We start from the raw sequence: 24,920 nt of genomic DNA on the forward strand, positions 1-24,920 counted from the left end.
TCTACCTATTTGTCTTTTGTCTGACTGTCTGCTTATCTATTGCCTTTTTGCTGGGGTCAAGGTCTTACTATGCTGTTTTTGAACTTGCAATCCTCCCACCATGGTGCCATCAGTGTAGGGTTTCTATGTTTATTTTGAAGCACAGGATTTCACATTTGAAAGCTGAAAAAAAAATGTCCAGGTTATTTGGGTAAGTTCTGTGAACATGTCCTTCAATTCATTACTAAAGGACCCTATTTTCCAGGCATGACATCTTCGGTCACCACACCTCAGAATTTCTTAAGATTCCCTTTGTAGTTATGATCACAGCACATGCAAGCCTTCTCTCTGAGGATTACTGAATTTCTGAAAATCGGTATTTTTTTTTTCACCTCAAAATCTTCTTTCTTTGCTATGATTTAAAAATCCTTAATCTAGATAAAAATTGGACCAAAAAAAAAAAGGGCTTGGGTTTTTTTTTTTTTAACTATATACAAATGTATTTATTTTCACTGTATAATTTTTATTAAGAACCTTTTACCTATTCTCCCTAATCAAAAGCAGTTTGCTGAGCTCATATTATATGATCCAATAGTAATGTGTATGATTTGTAATGAGCTGAGGACAGGTCCATTGCAGAAGTATGATTTTCTTCCTTTGTCCGCCTGGTGATAAAATTAGGGCTACTGCTTCTGTTGGTGTGTCATTGTTTGTTGTTTTGTTTTATTGTTTGTCTTCAGCCTGAAAAGAATTGAGAAGCATAATGCTGTCTGACGGTGGAACAGGTTTTGTTTAATCAAGTTAGGTCTTTGACGCTTTTTGACCCTACATATGATGCGCTGTGTTTACCCTCTTTCCCATCCTCTCTTTTTTCCCCACTCACCCTCATCAAGCCCTTCTTTCTCCTCTGTATCTCCCTTCCCCAGATTCCTGTGTTGGGGTTCTGTTTTGTGACCTACTTAATTCAACCAAGGACATTTATCTGAACACTGGATTGGGATCCTCCATTGTCCCCTGGCGGTCACCAGTGAGTATACAACTGAAGGCAGCGAGGGCCCCCTCTTCTGGCGACTCAAGATAAATATGCTTCCTGGTCAAAAAGCAATTAGAGGAACTAAGCTGTGGATGATGATAGTGTCCTGGACAGAGACAGGGTGACACCATGTGGAATAAAAGAGAATAGAGTCAGTACACAGGCACAGCCTGAACCTGGTAGGGACAGATACAGAACCACAGCGATGAAAGCGAACTGCCTACTTCTTGGGCAAATAGAACTTCAAATCTTTGTTTTAACTAAATTCTTTTTTTTTTATTTAAGCAATTTATTCAGATTACACCTCAGTTGTTATCCCCTCTCTTGACTCTTCCCACTCCCCCTTCCCTCCCTCTTTTTCCTATTCCCCTCCCTTAGGTCTGTGACAGAAGGGGACCTCCTCTCTAGAAACTAAATTCTTAAAAACACTCCTTAAAAGCCACTTTTCTTTTTAAAATGTTTTAAAAACTACATTTAATCTCTGAGATTTTTGAAGATCTTATCTAACTATCCTACTTTGACTTTCTATAAAATCATATCTATCAGCCACACCTAAGGTATATATTCTTGTGATAAAAGTACACCAACAATTGACATGACCATGATTTGATCAGCTAATAATCAACTTGTATAACTTATTTATCCTAAACAGCCTGCAAGAGTCAATGGCCAAACTCTGCCAAGACAGAGTAAACAAGTCCTCAGTAGTTCCTGCCTCACAAATATGTCTGTCAGATATATTGGGCCAGAAGGCTGAAGATGATGCACCAACATAATAGAGAGTTTTGGGTGACTGTTCAGGTAGCAAACTGTCTCTGTCATCTTCTCATTTGGAAAGCTACTAACCTGCACTCCCAGCAGACTCAGGCAATCAAGTTTATTCCTTCTCAAGTCTCTCATGGAGCTGAAGACCAGCTAGCTTAGTTTTACAATGAAGCTTAGTTGTTTAGGGGTTAAGATGTTTTTAGGTCTAGATAGATGTTTTAAATTGATAAAAACAAGATGTGATGGAGATTGATTTACATTCAGCATTTTAGATGCACCAAGACAGGAAAGATGTTTTCTTCAAGGCTGTCAAATACAAATAGCCAAAACACTAAGAATGTAACATTTATATAATTCCTGATTGTGTCATGGTTCTTCTTGCTACAGGTAGCATATTGTATATATGTGTAATAATATAAATGTATATGTAAAAAATAAAAAATGTTTAAAAAATTCAACTATATTTAGTGAGGTATTACCTGTAAACCTGAGGTCAGCCCCAGCACCTACAACTGGCTTCTACTAGCTGTCCTCTGACCTTCACACATGCACTGTGATGCACATGTGCGTGTGCACATGCGTGCATGCACGTACACACACACATACACACACACACACTAAAACAAGTATTTTAACAATTAAGAATCTGTTGAGGAAAGAATATACACTGCCACACTGGAGAATTTGGGGTCTTTCCTCCCAGATTGCTCTAGCACATTCTGCGGAGGTGAGCTCTGGAGACCCACTTTCAGGTATACACACACAGCTTGGGATGTAATGACCAAAGCACTAGAGATAATGAGAACAGAATAAGAGTGAGCATCACACAGGCAGGGTGTCGGTAGAAAGCAAATTAAGACACAGGTTTAGCACTGGGGAAAAGATACGAGGGTGACCCTGACATACGACACTCCATGACTTTCTTTCCTTTTTTTTTTTTTTTATTTCTACTTTTATAAATGTAAAAGCCTGTTATTGTAACACAGTAGGCAGATTGGAGGGTTTCTTTTTTTTTAGGGACAACAATATATTTAGATAGACACATTAAATCCATGATATTTATATTTTTTAAGAAAAATTTTAAATCACTGAATTGTAGTTTGTTCATTTTACATAGAAGACACAGTCGTGTAAAACAGGAAAAAAATCTACCATGAAAAATGTTAGCATGACTAAAGTAATGTTACTTTTGTTACTAAAGTGTTATTAGCAATTGCTTACCTTACTAAATGCCATCTGAAAGGCAACATCACATGCAGACTGTACTTCTAGAACTGCATACTCAAGGCTCACCAAGTCATTCTGCAATACATGACAAAAAAAGGACAGTTAAGCTCAGTGGGGCAAACTAACTGCCATCTTTATGTGATTAAGTGGCAGCCTGGGATTCTGTTTGGCTGTAAAACACAAGTGGCTATTTGTTGCATGTTATGCAGGGCATATCATTCAATAGCAGAGTTTAGTACAAGGTAAGAACTTGTCTAACCTTTACATTGAATCTTAGACATGGTTTTGGTTTTGTTTTAAATCATGTCTAACTCTTTCCTTCTACCTACATGCTTGTATTCCTAAGATGTTCTACCAGATAATTACATTTATTATGAGAAATTAAGTAATATTCAGTGAATATAAACATTTAAGACAACAATGTATAAGTAAAAATTTACCACATGATTTCTCAGTTGAAAGAATATATATATTCTTTCAGAAATGTAGAGGCTTACAGAGCAAAAATAGGATCCACAGCCATAAGTGTACAGTCTCACCAGGACAGTGAGAAGTGATGTGTCCTTTGCTTTAGAAGGGCAGAATTGTGGACACCATTCATTGTAGGGCGGAAGCCAAGGGAATCATTTCTGATAGTTATTGTCATTGCTCTCTGTTTCATTTTTCAGGTCTTCAAAACACCTTCTTCTCTGATTTCATTTTTGGTTTTGTTTTGCTGTTGTTGTTGAGACAGGGTCTCATTGTGCCCTGGCTGGCCTCCCACAGTAATAAACATGACATTATTGGTAGCCTACCATCCCACAGAGAGCTTTATCAGTAGCATGTATTAGTCACCTATAGTTTTGCTCCAGTTTTACTGGCTTATTTTGTTATCATAGCAACGCCTTTGCCTTGCTGTTTCTAGTTAGGTTTACTCATGTATTTTTCATACAGATAAATTGTTCTTTTTTTTTAAAGATTTATTTATTATGAATATACAGTGCACATTAGATCACATTATAGATGGTTGTGAGCCACCATATGGTTGCTGGGAATTGAACTCAGGACCTCTGGAAGAGCAGACAGTGCTCTTAACCTCTGAGCCATCTCTCCAGCCCAAAAATTGTTCTTTTATTCTGCATTTTCTTCTAGGTTCCACCAATGTCCTAAATGAAGTTTGTTTTTGTTCGTGTGTGTGTGTGTGTGTGTGTGTGTGTGTGAGAGAGAGAGAGAGAGAGAGAGAGAGAGAGAGAGAGAGAGAGAGTATACAAACAGCTGTGTGCCTGTGTGCAAAAGTCAAAGATTAACCTCATGTTTCCTTCTTTGATTTTTTTCAAGTCAAAGTCTCTTGGTGGGACACATTTCTAGGTTAATATATATATATACCTTACAAGTCTGATGAGATCAAATTTAAAACTAATGCTTTCAAGCCACACACTATCTCCTCAACTTCAAAAGTAAATGATGTATTTATTTTTATTTTATGTACATTGATGTTTTGCCTGCATGTATATCTGTGTTAGAGTGCCAGATCCTCTGGAACTGGAGTTACAGACAGCGGTGAGATGCCATGCCAGTGCTGGGAGTTGAATTTGGGTCCTCTGGAAGAACAATCAGTGCTCCTAACTACTGACCCATCTTTCTCCCTTAGATGAATGTTTTTCTGATCATCTTCCGGGGTTCTCTTCCACTGATCCTTTTCCCAAGAGATGCTGATAAGTTTCTTATTCTTCCAATTCTCATATCAACTTCTTCTGCATGGATGTTGTTGCTGACATCCTGGTCTTAGCTGTCTAGAGCTCATGTCCAGACACCATATTATTTTATTTTTGGTGTCCCTTCTTACATTCTTGTCTGCTCACTATATACTCCTTTTGGATTTTTTTTTTTTTTTTTTTTTTTTGCCTTTGGGCACCTTTACATCTAGATCAAAGACACCTTCCTCTGGGTATCTTTGGCTTAACCACACTAAGGGAATCTCATTACCTTCTGAACCTAAACCCCATAAGTGACCTCTGATAAGTCTCTGTCATCCTATGATTATTTGTATCATTGCCTGGTATAGGGCTTCCTGTGTAGTTAATGCTCAATATTCACTTGTAATTGTAAAGTATAACTTGTCACTAGTAATTGGGATTTGAAAGGCTCTTCTATTCAGAAAATGTACTAGAAGTAAAACTCCAACCCAAAGTCCCTAACTGCAACCAGGAAAACAGAGGAAATTGATAACTCCACTTTAGCAAAACAAAAAAACAGAGGAATACACAAACACACTACCACAACTAACATCAAAATCATGGAATGTAACAGTCACTGGTCATTAATCTCTATCAACATAAATGGTCTCAACTCTCCAGTAAAAAGACAGAGACTAACAAACTGGAAGCATAAACATGACCAAACACTCTGCTGCATTCAAGAAACACATCTCAGCCACAATGACAGACAGTACCTCTCGGTAAACGGCTGGAAAAAGGTCTTTCAAACCAATGGACACAGAAGCGAGCTGGTGTAGCCATTCTAATATCAAATAAAATGGACTTCCAACCAAAATTATCAAAAGAGATGAGGAAGGACATTTCATACTCATCAAAGGAAAATTCAACCAAGATGATATCATAATTCTGAATATCTATGCCCAAAATACAAGGGCACACACATTTGTAAAAGAAACATTAATAAAGTTTAAGCCACACATTGATCCCCATACATTAATACTGGGAGACTTCAACATTTCACTTTCACCAAAGGATAGGTCAATGGGCCAAAAGCTAAACCAAGAAATAATGACACTAACCAATGTCATGAATCAGATAGATCTAACAAATATCTACAGAACGTTTTACCCAAACACAAAAGATTATTCTTTCTTCTCAGCATCTCATGAAACCTTCCCCAAAATTGACCATACAGAGGTCACAAAGCAAGCCTCAACAGATACAAGGTGACTGAAATAATACTTTGTATCCTATCAGACCACCATGGAGTTTAGCTGGACTTGAAGCTGGACTTCAACAACAACAGAAACAACAAATAGTCTTCACACACATGAAAACTGAACAACTCTCTACTCAATGACAACTGGGTCATGGTAGAAATAAAGAAAGAAATTAAGGACTTCCTAAAATTCAATGAAAGTGAAGGTACAGCATACCCAAATTTATGGGACTCATTGTAAGCAGTGCTAAGAGGAAAGTTCATAGCACTAAGTGCCTTCATAAAGAGATTGAAAACATCTCATATAGAAAACTTAATGACACATCTGGAAGCCCTAGGAAAAAAAAGAAGCAGAAACACCCAAAAGGAGTAAACAGGTGAAGATGATCAAACTCAGGACTGAAATCAATAAATTAGAAACAAAGCGAAAAATTCAAAGAATCAACAAAACCAAGAGCTGGTTAGTTGAATCAACAAAATAGACAAACCTATTCAGGAAATATAAGACTGGACTGGTAAGATAATCTAGCCCAAAGAAGCAGCACAGAAATACACAAAAGCTATCAGGATTTTTTATCTCCCTAAGACAAACTCTAGGATATACCAGATCCTGCCTACAAGTCTAACCTCACTCCCTGATTTTCTCATTGTGGATTCAGATTTTCTCCAAACCTGGGGACTTATGGATTATGCCTGGTGATGCCTTTAAACATTTTTTCAACCTAAATTTCCATTGAACATGAAATGTCCCCCGTGTCGTAGGGTTTTATTGCTGTGAAGAGACACAATAACCAAGACAATTTTTGAAAAATAAAAACATTTAGTTGGGGCTGGCTTATTGTCTCAGAAGTTTAGTCCGTTATCATCATGGTAGGAAGCATGGCAACGCTCAAGCTGACATAGTGCTTGAAGAGCCAACAGTTCTACATCTTGATCTGCAGGCGGCAAGGAGGAGATTAGATTCCACACTGGGCAAAGCCTGAGCTTAGGAGACCCCCAAAGTCTGACCCCACAGTTACACACTTCCTCCAACAAGGCCACACCCTCTAATAGTGCCAGTTCCTATGGGCCAAGCATTCAAACACATGAATCTATGGAAGTCAAACCTATTCAAATGACCATATTCCACTCCCTGGCACCCACAGGCTTATAGCCATAACACAATACCAAATAGGTTTAGTCCCATTTCAAAACACCCCATAGTAAAAGTTCAGAGTTCAATCTCTTCTGAGATTCATACAATCTAATAACTAACCCACTATAAAAATAAAAATGAAAAAAATCATATGCTTACAACATATCTCACACAAGATATCCATTAAGATTACAAAATGCAGTGAATGGAACACAGTGAGAAAATACTAGACCAAAGAAAATCCAAAAACCTGCATAGTAAACTCCCACTCTGGCTCTCTACGTCTTATGTCAAAATGCTCTGCAGATCTACCCCTTTCAACTTTGTTGACTGCAAGCACATTTCTTTCTCTTGGCATGTTTCTACTCCATTAGCAGTTTCCCTTGGCAGGTATCCCATGGCCCTGGCATCTCTAAAGTTTTGGGGCCTCTGAGGTAATTCAGGCTTCACGTTCACAGCTTCACACAATGGGCTTTCTGGACCATCATGAAAGGATACTTCTGTCACTCATCTGTCCTCAGCAAGTTTCCTTAGTCACTGAGAGGGGTTCTATAGCCTCTTATTGTATTCTTGAGTATAAATTTAGAGCCACATGGCTGAAGATGCCAAGTTCTATTGCCTGCTGGGGGTGGAGCATGGCCATCTAGATATATAATATCTTCACCAGCATCCTCTTCACTGGGTTCCTTCACTGCCTAAGCTTGGCTCTTTAAAACTTGCTCTGAAGACTAGACCAGCCTTGAACTTTATCTCCTGAGTGCTAGAATTAAAGTAGTGTACCAACATGTCTATGTCTAAGCTTTTCTTTAATTCCTTTTCACTATATATCTTTATAAGCATGACCATTATGCCTTAAGAGCTGGATTAAAGGCATATGTTGAACTAGACCAAAAGCATTTGTCACCCAACATTAAGATCTGAACCAAAAGCCTCAAGATCCAAATCAAAGGCTTATTGTCTTCCTGCCTCAAGATGCTGATCATGTATGCCCTCCATTTCTGGACTGTAGTTCATGCCAGATATAGTCAAGTTGACAACCTAGGATAACTACTACATTCCACCCACTGTCAAGCTGACACACAGTCACATCTCCTTATGCCCAAATGAAAACAAAAACAGGTCATAATAACACCTAACATGATATAACTATCTCTCATACAACCACAAATGCATAGTAAATTTAGAATAGGTGGTAGTTTCTTTTCCAACGTTCTTTTCACAAGATGGAAGCTTAGCTATGTGGGATCTCTTAAGCCCATTTAATATCTTTAATCTGTTTAGCTCTATTCCACTTCCTGGTGCCACCCATTTTGTATTTTTCTTGCATAGCTTGTTCCATTTGCAAACCGCTCTCCATAAGAGGGAGCCATAGGAGAGAGCATATAATAGGCTGTTTTGAGATTTTATTTGCCGATACAATTACTTTAAGTCTCTTTACCTTAGCCTTAGGCAGACACTTCAGACAAAGACAAAAAGAAGCCACTTTTGTTAACAAAAATATCACAAGAACGATCTCTAGGCATGGTATTAATTCCTATTCTTCTGAAACTTCTTGAGCCAGGCCCCCACAATTCAAAATAATCTCAGCATCTTCCATGCTTTGATTAGGATAGCCCATTAAGCCCCACATAAAGCACTATATTGCTTTCCAAAGTCCCCAAATCTACATTCCTCCAAACAAAAGCACGCCCAGGCCTATCAAAGCAATTTCCTAGTCTCTAGTACAAACCTTTTGTCTTAGTTAGGGTTTTATTGCTGTGAGCATACACCATAACCAGGCAACTTTTTGGTTTTTGTTTTGTTTTGTTTGTGACAAGATTTCTCTGTGTAGACTTGGCTGTTCTGGACTCACTTTGTAGACCAGGCTTGCTCTAACTCACAGAGATCCATGTGCCTCTGCCTCCCCAAGTGCTGGGATTACAGACATGCAACATCTCACCCAGATCCAAGGTAACTCTTATAAAGAACATTTCATTGAGGCTGGCTTATACTTTCAAGGGTTTACTCCATTATAATCATGGTGGGAAGCATGGCAGTGTGAGGGCAAACATGGTGCTGGAGAAAGAGCTGAGAGTTCTACATCTTGATCCAAAGGCAGCTGAAAAATGTGTTTCACACTGGGCATAGCTTGAACACTTTAAGACCTCAAAGCCCTGCCTCCACAGTGACACACTTCCTCCAATAAGGCCACATCCACTCCAACAAAGCCACACTTCCTAATAGCGCCATGCCTATGAACCAAGCATTCAAACACATTCATCTATGAGGTGTAAACCTATTTAAACCACCACAACTCATTAACAGAGAAAGCAGTTGGTGGTATAACTCATGCAACTGCGTTTCATATAACTGCAGTTAGATTAAAATGTGATTCTAATCTGGAGGTCTGTCTGACCAGTTTTTATAGAAAAACATGAACTTTGGAATGTCCATCAGAACTAAATCCATAGGGTATATTTTGAAGTTAATGCCAGCTAGTGAAGTAACCTTCCAAGAGCTTCAGTGTCCATAGTGAAATTAGGAAATACATATTGACATACTATACTTTAATTCCAGGTATCATGGGTAAATGAAATATACACATATTTGGGCAGAAAATATAGTGAATAGTTACCAAGAGGTAAAAATGTAGTGGGTTTTGATCTAGATGTCAGTCACTTAAAAAGATGAGTAGTGCATTTTCAGTCTCATAATTGCTAAAAGGCCATGCACCTAAGTGAAGAATGGCATTCACTAGTGGTTGGGACAGTTCCGGGGAGGGCAAGTACAGATGGATGGACTTAGTTAGTGTATACCATATTAAAATATCATAAGAACCTCATTAATGCATCTAGTTAATATCTGTTGTGGTGGTTTGAATGCATAGGTTTCCCATCTACTCATGTGTTTAAATGCTTGACCCATAGGGAGTGGCACTATTAGGAGGTGTCCCCTTGTTGAAGTAGGTGTGTCACTGTGGGGGTGGGGCTTTGAGGTCTCCTATGCTCAAGCTACATCCAATGTGACACACAGTCTCCTTCTGCTGCCTGAGGATAAAGATGTAGAACTGTTAGCTCTTCCAGCACCATGTCTGCCTGCTCCCTGCCGTGCTATGGTGATAATGGACTAAACCTCTGAAACTCATTGTCATGTGGTCTTTTCACAGCAATGAAACCCTAACTATGATGTTGTTTTAAAAAGAAAAATTCCAAACTTTCAACGTTACCAATAAATACTCGGGAGTGAGATACTAACGTGAAAGCCTATTAGCTCAGAGAGACAGAGGGGAAGAAAGCAGCTGACCTTCCTACACTGCCAACATCCCAGAAGGAAAAAAAAAACATTCTCTTTCTCCATGTTGTCTTTAAAAATCCTTCCATCTGAATGGCCTTCCTTTTTACTTCTTGCATGTCTCTCTGTCCATATACCAGACTTCCTCTACTCTTTATGGTTTTCTGTCATGTTAACTTCCTGTCAACTGGTTGCTTGATATGCCTTTTGATCTAGAGTTAACTTTATTTAATCATGTTTACAGAAAGCTCTTGCCTTAAAAGTGTATACTAAGGCTGAGACACTGTACAACTACTTGTCTACAATAAACAGTAAGGTCTTGGGTTAAAGGTGTGTGCTAGGGCTGAGCCACACCACGACAACCAACAGGTTTTTCCAGTTCACAATGGGATCAAATATCCAGCAACACTAGGACATTTGTCAATCAAAAATAAAATCATAAAATTATTCTAAATTTGCAATATCTTTGAACTTCAAAGAGCTTCTAGTAGATTGTTGTCATATAAACGAACTTATATACGATGGGTTACCCTGACTTTGTTAGTAACGATACATTATATCCCAGAGCAAACTTTTCAGAGAGGGTTTTTTTTTCCTTTGCTTTGTTTTGTTTTTCACTTCTGTGTATGTGATTGTTATTTTTGTTATCTTGACTACCTTTGGTACTAACTAAAATCCAAAAGTAGAGGGTACACCTGTGAAGTATTTTTTGCTTAATTTGAAGTAGGAAGAACCACTTTTCATCCAGATCTTCCAGGTAGAAAGACATGCCTGTAATCTAGTTTTTTCTTTGTATGAAAAGACACACTTTTAATCTAGATCTTTGAGGGGGAAGATACATCTTGAATATGAACATATGAATCAATGTCCAGACTTGAGCAAGTTTAGAGACCAAAAACCCTGTGAATGGAGGGGTAGCGTGGGCAAAGCTCTTGATAAAAACATCTATTTTGGTTAGGATTTTATTGATATGAAGAGGTACCATGACCATGGAAACTCTTATAAGGAAAACATTTCATTGGGACTAGCTTTCAGGTTCAGAGGTTTAGTCCATTATCATCATGGCTGGAAGCATAGCGGCATAGTGTCAGACATGGTTCTACGCCTGGATCGGCAGGCAGCAAGAAGAGAGAGAGACACTGGACCCAACTTGAGTATTTGAACCCTCAAAGCTCAACCCCAAGGACATATTTCCTCAGAACAAGGCCATAGCCCCCAATAGTGCCACTCCCTAGTAACCAAACATTCAAACATATGACTTCATGGGGGACATTCCTATTCAAAGTACCACAACATCTAAAGGTTTTAGTGTTTGGAATTATCAAGTCCTTCCTCAGAGAGACTTATGCCCTTTTACAAGGGTAACTATACACTGGATGAAAGAAAACAATCAGACTTTCTGAGATCTGTTAGATACTGGTTCTAACAATTTGCCCCTGAAGTTAAAGTAGGTGCATATGAAGGTCTGGTGATCAATGGTATTTTGGCTGAATTCTCTGTCTTCTCTCCATTCTCTCACTTCTCTCCCATTCATTTCTTCACTCCCTTCACTCCCTTTTCTCCTTTTTCTTCCTTTCTTTTTCTTTTTTCCATGTATTCCAGACATATATCTCCAATGTCCTATGTGGGACAAGCTCATTTCAAACTCATGACCCTCTTTCCTTTACTTGCTAAATATTAATATCAGGTAATGTTCTATCATACCAAGCTGAAATACTTTTCTGAACTAGGAAAGGAATTTAGAAACAATATGAGAAAAGATATTAATAAAAGATCCAATGTAGAAAAGGTAGGGAAATGGATGTAAAATTAGGCCAATAATGGAGAATTCATAAACATATGAAAAAAGTCTTTATCACTTTTTATTTTAGATAAGGATCTCATGTAGTCCAAGAAGGCCTTGAACTCAGACTATTGCTTCTACCTCCAAAGCACAGGAATTAGAGACATGTGCCAATAATAGAACACAAGGCTTTTCACACTCTAGACAAGTGCTCTACCAACTGAGTTACAGCTCCCCACTATTACATTATTTCTGAATCACCAATTCCGAGTTCTGGTAATAAAGAATGAATTCTTTTTTCTGTTTTTGGACATGAGGGGAAGAACTTTTACAATATGATTGTTTTAGTGTAAAGAACTAGAAAACACCTTTGTTTAAAAGAAGGAAAAATTCTAACAGGTTAAATGGCTTTTGCCCTTTAACAGTTATATCTACTTTATTTCCACTTTACTTACATATGAACTACGTGAGTGTTACAACTGTTCTAACAGAAATGCTTCTCAACTTTATACATTAGCATCACTCTTTTCTTTGGAATAAGTGAAGCCTGGAGCCTAGGAATCGTTTCCTGTTGTGTGCTACTCTTGCAGATTCATTTGTTCCTGGTGGGCTGCCAGGCTGAAACTCTACAAAGACTACACTGCCAAGTTCCAAAGCACAATAAACCTTCTGTAAGATTCTTGAAAACCTAAGGCATCATGAGTTCATGGTGTCCTGTATCTGTACATTGTAGCCAAGCCTTGAAATTCTCCTGTCCCTACAAGGGACCAAGCAACCATCAGCTGAATAAGCCATTGTAAGTGAACAATGAAACTTTACTGAGATGTATCGAGACACCGTGGAATCTCCAGGGTGAGCATGAAGAATACACTCATACAGAAGTCAGAAGGACCAAGTTGGGGTTGGGAGTATTTTGAGTATGGAACAAACACCCAAGTTGAGTTGAGAAACCACAAACTAGAGTTCCAGAAAAAAAACAAACAAACCCAAATTTTTGAAGGGTTGGGAAAATAGCTCAGTCGGTAAAATCCTTGCCAAATGAGAACCAGAGTCTGGACAAACAAAAGTCCCACAAAAGCAAAATAGGAATTCTGTCATGCTCTTACACACTTGTTATCCCCAAGCTGGTGAGATAGAGACTAGCATACACCTGGGGTTCATATAGCAGAATCAACCAACCCCAGGCTAATAAGAGATGCTATATTTTAAAAGAATGGGGAAAGGGTACAGATAGATTCAGAGAAATGGCACATGAGGGTAGAAGAACAGACAACTGCATGTGCACACATACCCATGTTACATGCAAGCATATATACACAAAGAAAAAGAAAAATAGCTGAGCATTCACTTATGTGAGACATTCTTTCAGGTTTGCATCAACACTCTTGTACACCCCTTTTTAGTTACTGAAAACATATGATCTTTTGATGACATCTTCTTGTTTGGGTGAAAGCAGTGAAAGAATAGAGAAGTGTTCATCTTTTGTTAACAGAAGAAATATCCAACATCCCTCCCATGCTATCACAGTATATCCTTATGTTGTGGCTGTTAATTAAATAGTGGTCAATTGAAAATCCATTCCAATGAATTTGGAGCCTTCTTTTGCCAAAGGATAGAAGTGCTTGGGATTATGATCAAAGTGGAAGCCAGCAGTGGCTACATATGAGTGAGCTGTCTAGAGGATCTCTGAGATCTCTGAATCAGTCTGGCTTTCTTCCTGGCATTGATGTAGCTGTAGTCAAAGAGACACAAGCCACACACATATTTTGTGAAAAAAACAGATACAAACACATTGAATCATACACAGCCTAAGATCTGAGGAAATTAGCTCTATAGAAGCACAATTTACCAAATACTTGGAGAATGTCACACTGGCTCAAGAAGGTAGAAAAATCATTGGCATTTTATTCTAATGCAGGAGTATTAATTTATATATTATTTGTCCAAATGACATATGTATGTTTGTCACAGCAGAATGGATCCACATATGCTTCAGTTTTCTGCTCTGTAAAACATATAAATCAGACCCCTAGAAGTATAGCGAGGCCTCAGTTGCTTCTATCACTAGCAATGTGTACCTTAGAGGTCTAGAGATGTGGCTTCAATGATGTAGGCCCTGTCTAGTGTGAAGAATGCCCTGGGTTTGTTCCCTAGCATCACAGCTGTATGTGTGGTACATAACATCACTCCTGGATGTGTGGTACATAACTCTAATACTTGAGAATGTGGAAGAAGGACAATTCTTGGCTAAATATAGAGTTTAAAGCCATCTTTGTGCTACACAAGACCCAAAATTATATATATATATATACATATATATATAAAATATATATAATTATTTCTAAGCATAGCCTCCTTGTCAATGCACCTGAAGCTTCATCTTTTCTGTAATATGGTTTTTGAAGGCTAGCCAACATATTAGCTCTGTGAGACCCTAAAAACACTAATTTCTCCCTCATACCATCTATATCCAAACATCCATAAAAGCTGGTAAGAAAAAGCTTGCAAACAAAATGGAGTAGTCAGTGCTGTTAAACAATTGCAGTTTTCCAGGACCTCCATGCCCACTTTCTCCCATTTCCTTCCCTTCCCAACATGGCTTGGTTGTTGCGACTTGGGATTCAAAGTTGCTCCTGTCTGCTCTCTGCATGAGGTGAGGGGAAGAGGGGTTCAGAGGCTGCCAGGCCCTGTACTGAAGGTGTGTGGAAGCCCAGAGCCAGAGCTGCTGGCAGTTCTGTGCTTTCCCGTAGGGATCCCACAGAATACAATTTCCAGATTTCTGGGCCTCTGTCCAGCCACACACTTCTGTGTATTCAGCCTTTCCCTTCATGAGAGAAGTGCTGAGAAGAGAGGAGAAGGCAAGGAGCTTGTTTGCTTGGTGTTTTGTTTTGTTTTGCTTTGCTTTGCTTTGCTTTAATAAATGTGTTTGACATACGTGACATTAAGCAGGAGCCAGGCAAAGGAAGAAAGTCTGATGAGCTCCTTCCACTAAAAGTCCCTCACCCCTTCAGGGTGGGCAATTAAAAGTGAGAAGAGCCAGACTAAAAGGGTGATACGTCTTCAAGGTGACAGCTGTGAGAGAAGTTATGTGAGTGCTTCACAAATACCACTGAAGACGTCTATTCCAGTGTCAAGTTCCCTGACTTGAACACTTACTCTTCTTAGTCTTGATAATTGCATCTACTAAGAAGCCCAGACTCCTGCTTACGCTTTCTTTCAAAGGACTAGAAGACCCTGCAGCTACAGAGACTCTCCAAGCTACAGGAGTGGGCTGTAACTAGGATGTTATCTCTTCTAACATTTCCTGGTTGTGACTTCCTTTCCTTTCTCCTACGTTCTGTGAGTAAAAGCTCAACTTGGAGCTAGAGATGTCTTTGATGGAAAAGTTCTTACTTTACAAATCTGAAGGCCTGAGATCACATCTCCAATACCCAAGTAAAATCAATTATGAGGACATACAGGTTATTGTGTAATTCAAATACTGATTTCTGTACCCACATGTCTGGTTACAATCCTTGTTCTGAGAATCTCTTGTCTCAGTGCGTAAACACTTCTCTCTAATTGTCCCTGATTTGCCAATAAAGCAGCTTAGAGCCATTTGCTAAGCAGAGGAGAGAATACAGCTAGGCTTCCTGCTATGCAGGGAAGGAGTAGAGGAGGAAATAGGGAATTCAGTCAAGGACAGAGGTCCAGGAGACAACAGGTGAGAGGAGCTAGGGCAAGAAAGCCAAAATTTGTAAGTATCACTTCTCTGTGTGCTGGGCGTGAGCCAGATCAGCTTAAAGGGTTAAGAATCGAATGATAATTGTTCAGTCATTGCACTGTGATGCTTATTAAAAATAATATAATAAAATGTCAATTATTTCGCTGATGGCCGGGTTAAGAGAAAAATGAACACAATGTTATAAAAAGAACTGTAACAAGGACATGAATTTATAATCAGTACTGAGAAATGTTCCAAGGTGGCAGAAATATAGTACATTGGCCAACCAACCTGGGTAAATCAATGGGCTTCAGGCTCAGTGAAAAAAACCTGTTTCAAACAAATAATGAGAAAGTGATTAAGGAAGACATTTGACATTGACCTCTAGCTTCCAAATATATACTCTTGTATGGAAGAATGTGTATACATGGACATACACACATATATATATATACATTCATAATACATACATACATATATACATACATACAAACACACACACACATACCACAAGAAGCTAAAAAAGAAAGATAAAATATTGAAGGAGTAGAATACATAAAGAACTCATTCTGTTTGTGCTCAGAAATCACTGGAATATGTCTGTTTAAACAGAAATACATATAAATTCCGGAAATAAACCTATGTATAAATATATTATATTATGTATGTTATATTATATATCATGTATTATATATAATATGTATATATTATATTATATTATGTTGTTACATATTGGATGGAATATATATATATAGTCACAAAAACAATGGCCTACCTCAAAGAGTTGGAGTTAACACATGCTTTTTAAAATATATATATATATGTTCTTGGATGCTGTTAGACTGACAGCAAATGAATCGCAAGTGATGAGACCATAATGCCAGTGATAACACAAAAGAAGAGTGTTGTGTAAAGATGGAAAGTGGATGAGAGCATAGACGTAAGATGCTGAAGTGTCAGCAAGAGAGACTGACGCTGAACTTAGCCTCTTGCCCAGTGAGACTCAGAGGGGATAAAGGGGAGAGCGTGATGCTGAAAACAATTTAAAGGTCCATCCTAAAGCCTTGATGAGGCCAGAAGTTCAAAGCAGATAGACTAGGAGATTTATTCTCCAAGTCAAAGAAAGTCTATGTGCTTTTTTCCACAAATAAATTTTGGAAAACTGGGGCTCCTAGGATGAAGACTGACTTCCTATGGAAAGCGTTCATAGAAGTTTTGAGAACCTCAAATACAAAGGTGAAATTCTTGCTCACTCATCTTTAACCTGACTTTATTTTTGCCCATCCGTATTCTGTCGATAAAAACCAGAGAGGAATGATGAAAAATCACCAGTCTTTGGGAAAAGCCTCAAGCACACACAAAGAGACCCCAGAAGAATCAGGTAATCATGAGACTTAAAAACTTTTTAAAACATCTTTAATTGATTTACAAATGAAATCAGGAGGTGAAGGGAGAAAGCCACAGTTATATTTAAGAGCTTATTATTGATTCAGATAACTGAATATATAACTAGCTGCTTTATAAAATCATGAAAAGGACATGAAAGTGGAAGGGCTGGGTTGAAGAGGTAAGGAAAGTTGGAGGGTAAAATAAAGAGTAGATGTGTTCATATTCCATTGAAAATGAGTATAAAATTATTAAAATAAATAAGAATAAAATAGTGAAATTCTGAAGAAATAATGAATGAAAAAAATGTTTCTCAAACTGAAATTTTTATCTGTTTTCATATTTAGAAGACATTAAATACCAGGTAGAAAAAGCTTGAAAACAAAATATGAATTATTAAAGTATTGTACATATCAAAATTGTTTTCTTTGTAAAAACTTGGATATTAGCAATTAGTATGGAATCAATTCTATCTTTCTAAAGGAGAATTATAAAGCAATCCCAGACTCCAGGGGTAACAAAATATGACCAAGACACATGCAATCTAAATGTGAACACAGTAGCTCATTAAAAACAAATGTCAGACAATAAAAATAGGGAAATATCTTATTTTATGATGTTAGAAAAAATCAAGTTTGGTTACATGGGTTTAATGTCACAATTCCAAATTTAAGAGCATTAAAGGTACCAATAGCAGAGCACTGGACCTGTTGGGAACAATAACCACCTTTAAAGAATAATTCAAATGGCTTCAGTTGTGGTATTTTCAAATAAAAACCAAAGAACTTAGTTTTAGTTGGAAAACAGAAATTGAAGATGACAGAATTTTGGAGGTAGAACTTGAATAAATGCACATAGTACGCTCAGAAAGTTAATCTCTAAAAAGCCACAAGATGTTTTTTAAAACTTGCAGGGTGCAACTGGTAGTTACAATGAGGTTTCAGTAAAGAACTAAAGTCAGTTATATAACAGTCAAAATGTAACAAAGTAGGGAGAAATTGGGAGGCTAAGTAATCATAGTACTTGGCTATGAGAAAACACAGTACTTGGCTATGAGTAAACACAGTACTTGGCTATGAGTAAACACAGTACTTGGCTATGAGTAAACACAGTACTTGGCTATGAGTAAACACAGTACTTGGCTATGAGTAAACACAGTACTTGGTTATGAGTAAACACAGTACTTGGCTATGAGTAAACACAGTACTTGGCTATGAGTAAACACAGTACTTGGCTATGAGTAAACACAGTATTTGGCTATGAGTAAACACAGTACTTGGCTATAAGTAAACACAGTACTTGGCTATGAGTAAACACAGTACTTGGCTATGAGTAAACACAGTACTTGGCTATGAGTAAACACAGTACTTGGCTATGAGTAAACACAGTACTTGGCTATGAGTAAACACAGTACTTGGCTATGAGTAAACACAGTACTTGCCTATGAGTAAACACAGTACTTGCCTATGAGTAAACACAGTACTTGGCTATGAGTAAACACAGTACTTGGCTATGAGTAAACACAGTACTTGGCTATGAGTAAACACAGTACTTGGCTATGAGTAAACACAGTACTTGGCTATAAGTAAACACAGTACTTGGCTATGAGTAAACACAGTACTTGGCTATGAGTAAACACAGTACTTGGCTATGAGTAAACACAGTACTTGGCTATGAGTAAACACAGTACTTGGCTATGAGTAAACACAGTACTTGGCTATGAGTAAACACAGTACTTGGCTATGAGTAAACACAGTACTTGGCTATGAGTAAACACAGTACTTGGCTATGAGTAAACACAGTACTTGGCTATGAGTAAACACAGTACTTGCCTATGAGTAAACACAGTACTTGGCTATGAGTAAACACAGTACTTGGCTATGAGTAAACACAGTACTTGGCTATGAGTAAACACAGTACTTGCCTATGAGTAAACACAGTACTTGGCTATGAGTAAACACAGTACTTGCCTATGAGTAAACACAGTACTTGCCTATGAGTAAACACAGTACTTGCCTATGAGTAAACACAGTACTTGGCTATGAGTAAACACAGTACTTGCCTATGAGTAAACACAGTACTTGCCTATGAGTAAACACAGTACTTGCCTATGAGTAAACACAGTACTTGGCTATAAGTAAACACAGTACTTGGCTATGAGAAAACACAGTACTTGGCTATCAGAAATGAAGTATGATAAGCATAAGTGCAGGTGATCAAAATATTGAAAACAATTTTGTCTAAGAATTCATTCCTTTGTGTGGTGGATATCCCTGGTGTGTGCATGTTCAGGCTATCTATGAAGTATGTATGAGCAGAGGCCAGAGGCAGACATTGGGTGTCCACCCGATCACTTGCTACATGACTTTTTGAGATAGGATCTTGCCCTAAACATAGAAATCACTGATTAGGCTAGACTGTCTGGTCAGCAACCCTCAGGGATCCTCCATTTCCATCTCCAGTGCTGGGATGACGGGCACATGCCAACATGCCTGGCTTCATATGATGTTCTGTCATCTTCTTATATGTTTATAAGCACATCTTTCTTTTGGTTGAGGAAAGCTTTCCTATGATTTTGTTGAAATTTTTGCTGGTCCTTGGAGCTCAGACTCTTCAGCTTCTTCTATTCTTATTATTGTTATGTTAGGTATTTTCACTGTATCCCAGATTTCCTGGATGTTTTCTGTGTCAGGAACTTTTTATATTTAACATTTTTCTTTGACTGGTACATAAATTTCTTTTATTGTATCCTCTGTGCCTGAGACTTTGTCCACCATCACATGTATTCTGTTATGGTTCCTGTTTTCATCCTTACATTTTTCATGTCCAGGATTTCCTTTGTTTCTATTTCCATTTTCATGTCTTGATCCATTTTATTAATTTCCTTCATCTGATTGGCTGTATTTTCCTATACATCTTTAAGTGATACATTTGTTTTCTCTTTAAAGGCCTCTATCTGTTTGATTGTATTTTCCTGTATTTCTTTAGTGGATCTATTCATTTCCTGTATCATCTTCAAAATCATAGGCTTTAGGTCATTTTCTGGTGTTTCAGCCATGTAAAGATATTGAAGGCTTTTTGTAGTAGTATTGCTAGTATTGTTAGTGCCATATTGCTCTGTTTTTGTTGGTTGTTTTCTTCCACTGGCCTTTATCCATCTGGTTGTCCATGGTGTTGGATGGGTGTTTCTGGTGCCCTAACAGTCATCCTTGGGCTAGAGGCTGAATGTTTCTGTTTCCCGGTAGGCTTCCTTGGGCAAGCAACAGAGCTGGGAGGATGAGGCTTGGATTCAGGGAATAGGTTACGGCTTTCTTCTGTTTGCTGTGTCCAAGTTGAACCCATAGTCAAGAGACTGTGGTGGGATGTCTAACCTGGATGATCCTGTGGTCCAGCAAGTATCCTCTAGAAGGTGGGTAGGGCTGTGTGTCTGTGCATGGATGCCCCTTGGGCCTGGCAGCACTCTTGAGAAAAATTGGTAGAGCCGTGGGCCAGCAGCTGGATATTCCTCTATTTGTTATTTTTAATCAAAGTACTGACCTTAAATTTTTTGCTTAAATACACAAATAAAATCTACTTTTATTTATAAATTTATTTCAAGACTCAACAAAGAAAGAGAATTTCAGACCAATTTCCCTTATGCCTTATTGATGCAAAAATGCTCAATTAAATACTTACAAACGGGGAGATGCAAGATGGCGGCGAGCAGTGTGGACCATGTTTGGAAGCTCCAGTGAACAATTCAGGGAATTTCACAGATTTCTGAGCGAGGAACACCAAGGTCCCCACAACACAGCAGCAGGAATGCTTCACGATTCGGAGGGACCAGGGTACGGAGGACCTGTGTGCACCTGCACACAGGAGGAGTGTGGATTTTCTCGGATCGGAGCAGCAGTGGCAGAGGCAGCAGCAGCAGCAGCGGCACCAGTGGCACCAGCAGCACCAGCAGCGGGGGCTGAGGTTTGCAGCTCAGAGCCTTCCGGTGGAGGCGATTGGTGTGGTGGCCGGTGGGAGTTGCTGCGGAAGAGGAGACTCTGGACAGGATTTGGGTCATGTGGTGCCTTGAGACCCAAGCTGGACTCGGCAGACAGTTCAGCCCCAGAGTCCTGGGTTCACACAGTGCGCTGTGCTGTGGAGACACTGGCTCAGCTCAGCAAGCAATTCTGCCTGAGGCACGACCTCAGTGCAGCCGCAGTTCTGCTGTGACGCAGGCTGGGCGGAGCACTCAGTTCCACCAGATGTGCAAGCTCAGCACAGCTGCAGTTCCCCTGCTGTGACACAGGCCAGGCGGAGTGCTCAGTTCCACCCGAGGCGCGACCTCAGCGCAGCCGCAGTTCTCCTGCTGTGGCAGACGGTTCAGGCCCTGAGAATCTAGCTGAGCTCCACGCGTGGTTCAGGCCCAGTGTCCCTGGCTGGACTTGGCAGGGGAACCGGAAGGCTGTGGATACCTTAGCCTGACCCAACGCTCATTCAGAGACCCAGAATGATTGCAGGACCCACAGCAAAGGGGAGCTGAGGATCACTGGCTGTGAGAGCCCAAAACGACAGGGCTAACTTCCTGCCATCCACACCAGTGAAGCACCAGAGCTTCCAGCTTATGGAAATCATGAGAAAACAAGTAAATCTATCATCAGACTCCCTCCATCCAACTCTGGAAGTTACTCAACAAAAACAGAGATGGCAAGATGTCTAAAGGACAGCGTAAAAGCATACGCAAAAAACCCCAAAACAACATGGCATCTCCAGTTTCCAGCTATCCCTAAGAAAACAACTCAGAGAACTCAAATACAACGGAAACACAAGAAAATGACCTCAAATCCTTGGTAATGAGGATGATAATGGAGGAAACAAATAAAATTCGAAATCAAATGCAGGAAGACACAGCCAAACAGGTGAGAGACATAAAAGAAGGACACAGAGTGGAACTGGAAAATTTTCAGAAAAATGCAAAAAACCAGATGAAATAAATAAATAAAACGGTTAAAGCTCTGAAGACCTATAAAGCAACAATGGAAGAAACTCAGGAATATACAAAAAATCAGATGAAAGAAATCAAAAAATCAGTTCAAGATCTGAAGATGAAAATGGATTCAATGATAAACACACAAACAGAAGAAAAACGAGAACGTGAGACCTCAGAGAAGATGGCGAATGACACAGTGCTGAGCTTTTCTAACAGAATCCAAGAGATGGAAGAATGAATCTCAGGTCTAGAAGACACAATCACAGATCTTGAAGCAACCATTAAAGAAAATGCCAAATCTGGAAAACTCCTGACACAAAACATCCAAGAAATTAAGGACACCATGAAAAGAAGAAATCTAAGGATAATAGGCATTGAAGAAAGAGAAGATATCAGACTCCAAGGCCCAGAAACTATTCTCAACAAAATCATACAAGAAAAATTCCCCAATCTAAAGAAAGAGATGCCTATAAACATACAAGAGGCATACAGAACACCAAATAGAATTGACCAGAAAATAAAAACTGCCCGTCACATAATAATCAAAACACAAAACATACAGAACAAAGAAAAAATATTAAAAGCTGCAAGGGAAAAGGGCCAAATAACATTTAATGGCAAACCTATCAGAATTACACCCGACTTCTCAGCAGAGACCATCAAAGCCAGAAGGGCCTGGACAGAGATCCTGCAAACCCTAAGAGACCACAGATGCCAGGCCAGACTACTTTACCCAGCAAAACTATCAATAACCATTGATGGAGAAAACAAAATATTCCATGACAAAAACAAATTCAAACGGTACGTATCCACAAATCCAGCTTTACAGAAGGTACCAGAAGGAAAACTCCATCCCAAAGGGTCAAGCTACAACCAAAACTACTCAGGAAATAGATAACTATACCATGGCAAAAACACAACTACACAAACGCTCGACTGGAACCAACATCAAAATTAAGACTCTTTACAGTAACTGGTCATTAATATCTCTCAACATCAATGGTCTCAATTCTCCAATAAAAAGACACAGACTAACTGAATGGGTACATAAACAAGATCCAACATTCTTCTGCATTCAAGAAACACATCTCACCCATAACAATAGGCATTACCTCAGGATAAAAGGTTGGAAAAAATATTCCAAGCAAATGGTCACAAGAAGCAAGCAGGCGTAGCCATCTTAATATCAAACAAAATAGACTTTCAACCAAAATTAATCAAAAGAGATGAGGAAGGACACTTCATACTCATCAAAGGTAAAGTCAACCAAGATGACATCACAATTCTGAACATCTATGCTCCCAATACAAGGGCACCCACATTTGTAAAAGATCTGCTAAAAAGGCTTAAACCACACATCGATCCCCACACAATAATAGTGGGAGACTTCAACACCCCACTCTCACTGAAGGATAGTAATTGAAACAGAAACTAAGCCGAGAAATAACATCATTAACCAATGCCATGGGTCAAATGGATCTAACAGATATCTATAGACCCTTTCACCCAAACAAGAAAGAATATACCTTCTTCTTTGCATGCCATGGACCCTTCTCCAAAATTGATCACATCATAGGTCACAAAGCAAGCCTCAACAGATACAAGAGGATTGAAATAATACCTTGTATCCTATCAGATCACCATGGGCTTAGGCTGCAATTCAACAACAACAGAAATAACAAAAAGCCTACACGTACATGGAAACTAAACAACTCTCTGCTAAATGACACCTGGGTCAGGGAAGAAATAAAGAAAGAAATCAAGGAGTTTCTGAAATTCAGTGAAAATGAAGGAACAACATACCCAAATTTGTGGGCTACATCGAAAGCAGTGCTGAGAGGAAAATTCATAGCACTAAGTGCCTTTAAAAAGAAATTGGAAACATCGCACATAAGCATCTTAACGACACAACTGGAAGCCCTAGGAAAAAAAGAAGCAGAAACACCCAAAAGGAGTAGACGTCTGGAAATAATCAAACTCAGAGGTGAAATTAACAAATTAGAAACTAAAAAAACAGTCCAAAGAATCAACAAAACCAAGAGCTGGTTCTTTGAGAAAACCAGATAGACAGACCGTTAGCCAAAACTAACTAAAAAGCAGAGAGACAGTATTGAAATCAACAAAATCAGAAATGAAAAGGGAGACATAACAACAGACATTGAAGAAATACAAAGAATCATAAGATCCTATTTTGAAGGCATATATGCCACAAAATTTGAAAATGTAAGGGAAATGGATGACTTTCTTGATCAATTTCACTTGCCAAAGTTGAGTGAAGAACAGATAAACAAGCTAAATAGTCCCATTTCCCCTACAGAAATTGAAGCAATCATTGATAGTCTCCCAACCAAAAAAAAGCCCAGGGCCAGATGGTTTCAGTGCAGAATTCTACCAGACCTTCAAGGGCGAGCTAATACAGATACTCTTCAAGCTACTCCAAAAGATAGAAAGGGATGGAACATTACCAAATTCATTCTATGAGGCCACAGTCTCATTGATACCTAAACCTCACAAAGACTCAACAAAGAAAGAGAATTTCAGACCAATTTCTCTTATGAACATCGATGCAAAAATACTAAATAAAATACTACTTACGAAATGAATACAAGAACACATCAAAGATATCATTCATCATGACCAAGTAGGCTTCATTTCAGGCATGCAGGGATGGTTTAATATACGGAAATCCATCAATGTAATCCACCATATAAACAAACTGAAAATAAAAAACCACATGATCATCTCTTTAGATGCAGAGAAAGC

The sequence above is a fragment of the Acomys minous genome (genome assembly GCF_964271855.1).
Source record: "Acomys minous genome assembly, chromosome: 5".
In the NCBI taxonomy this organism is placed as follows: Eukaryota; Metazoa; Chordata; class Mammalia; order Rodentia; family Muridae; genus Acomys; species Acomys minous.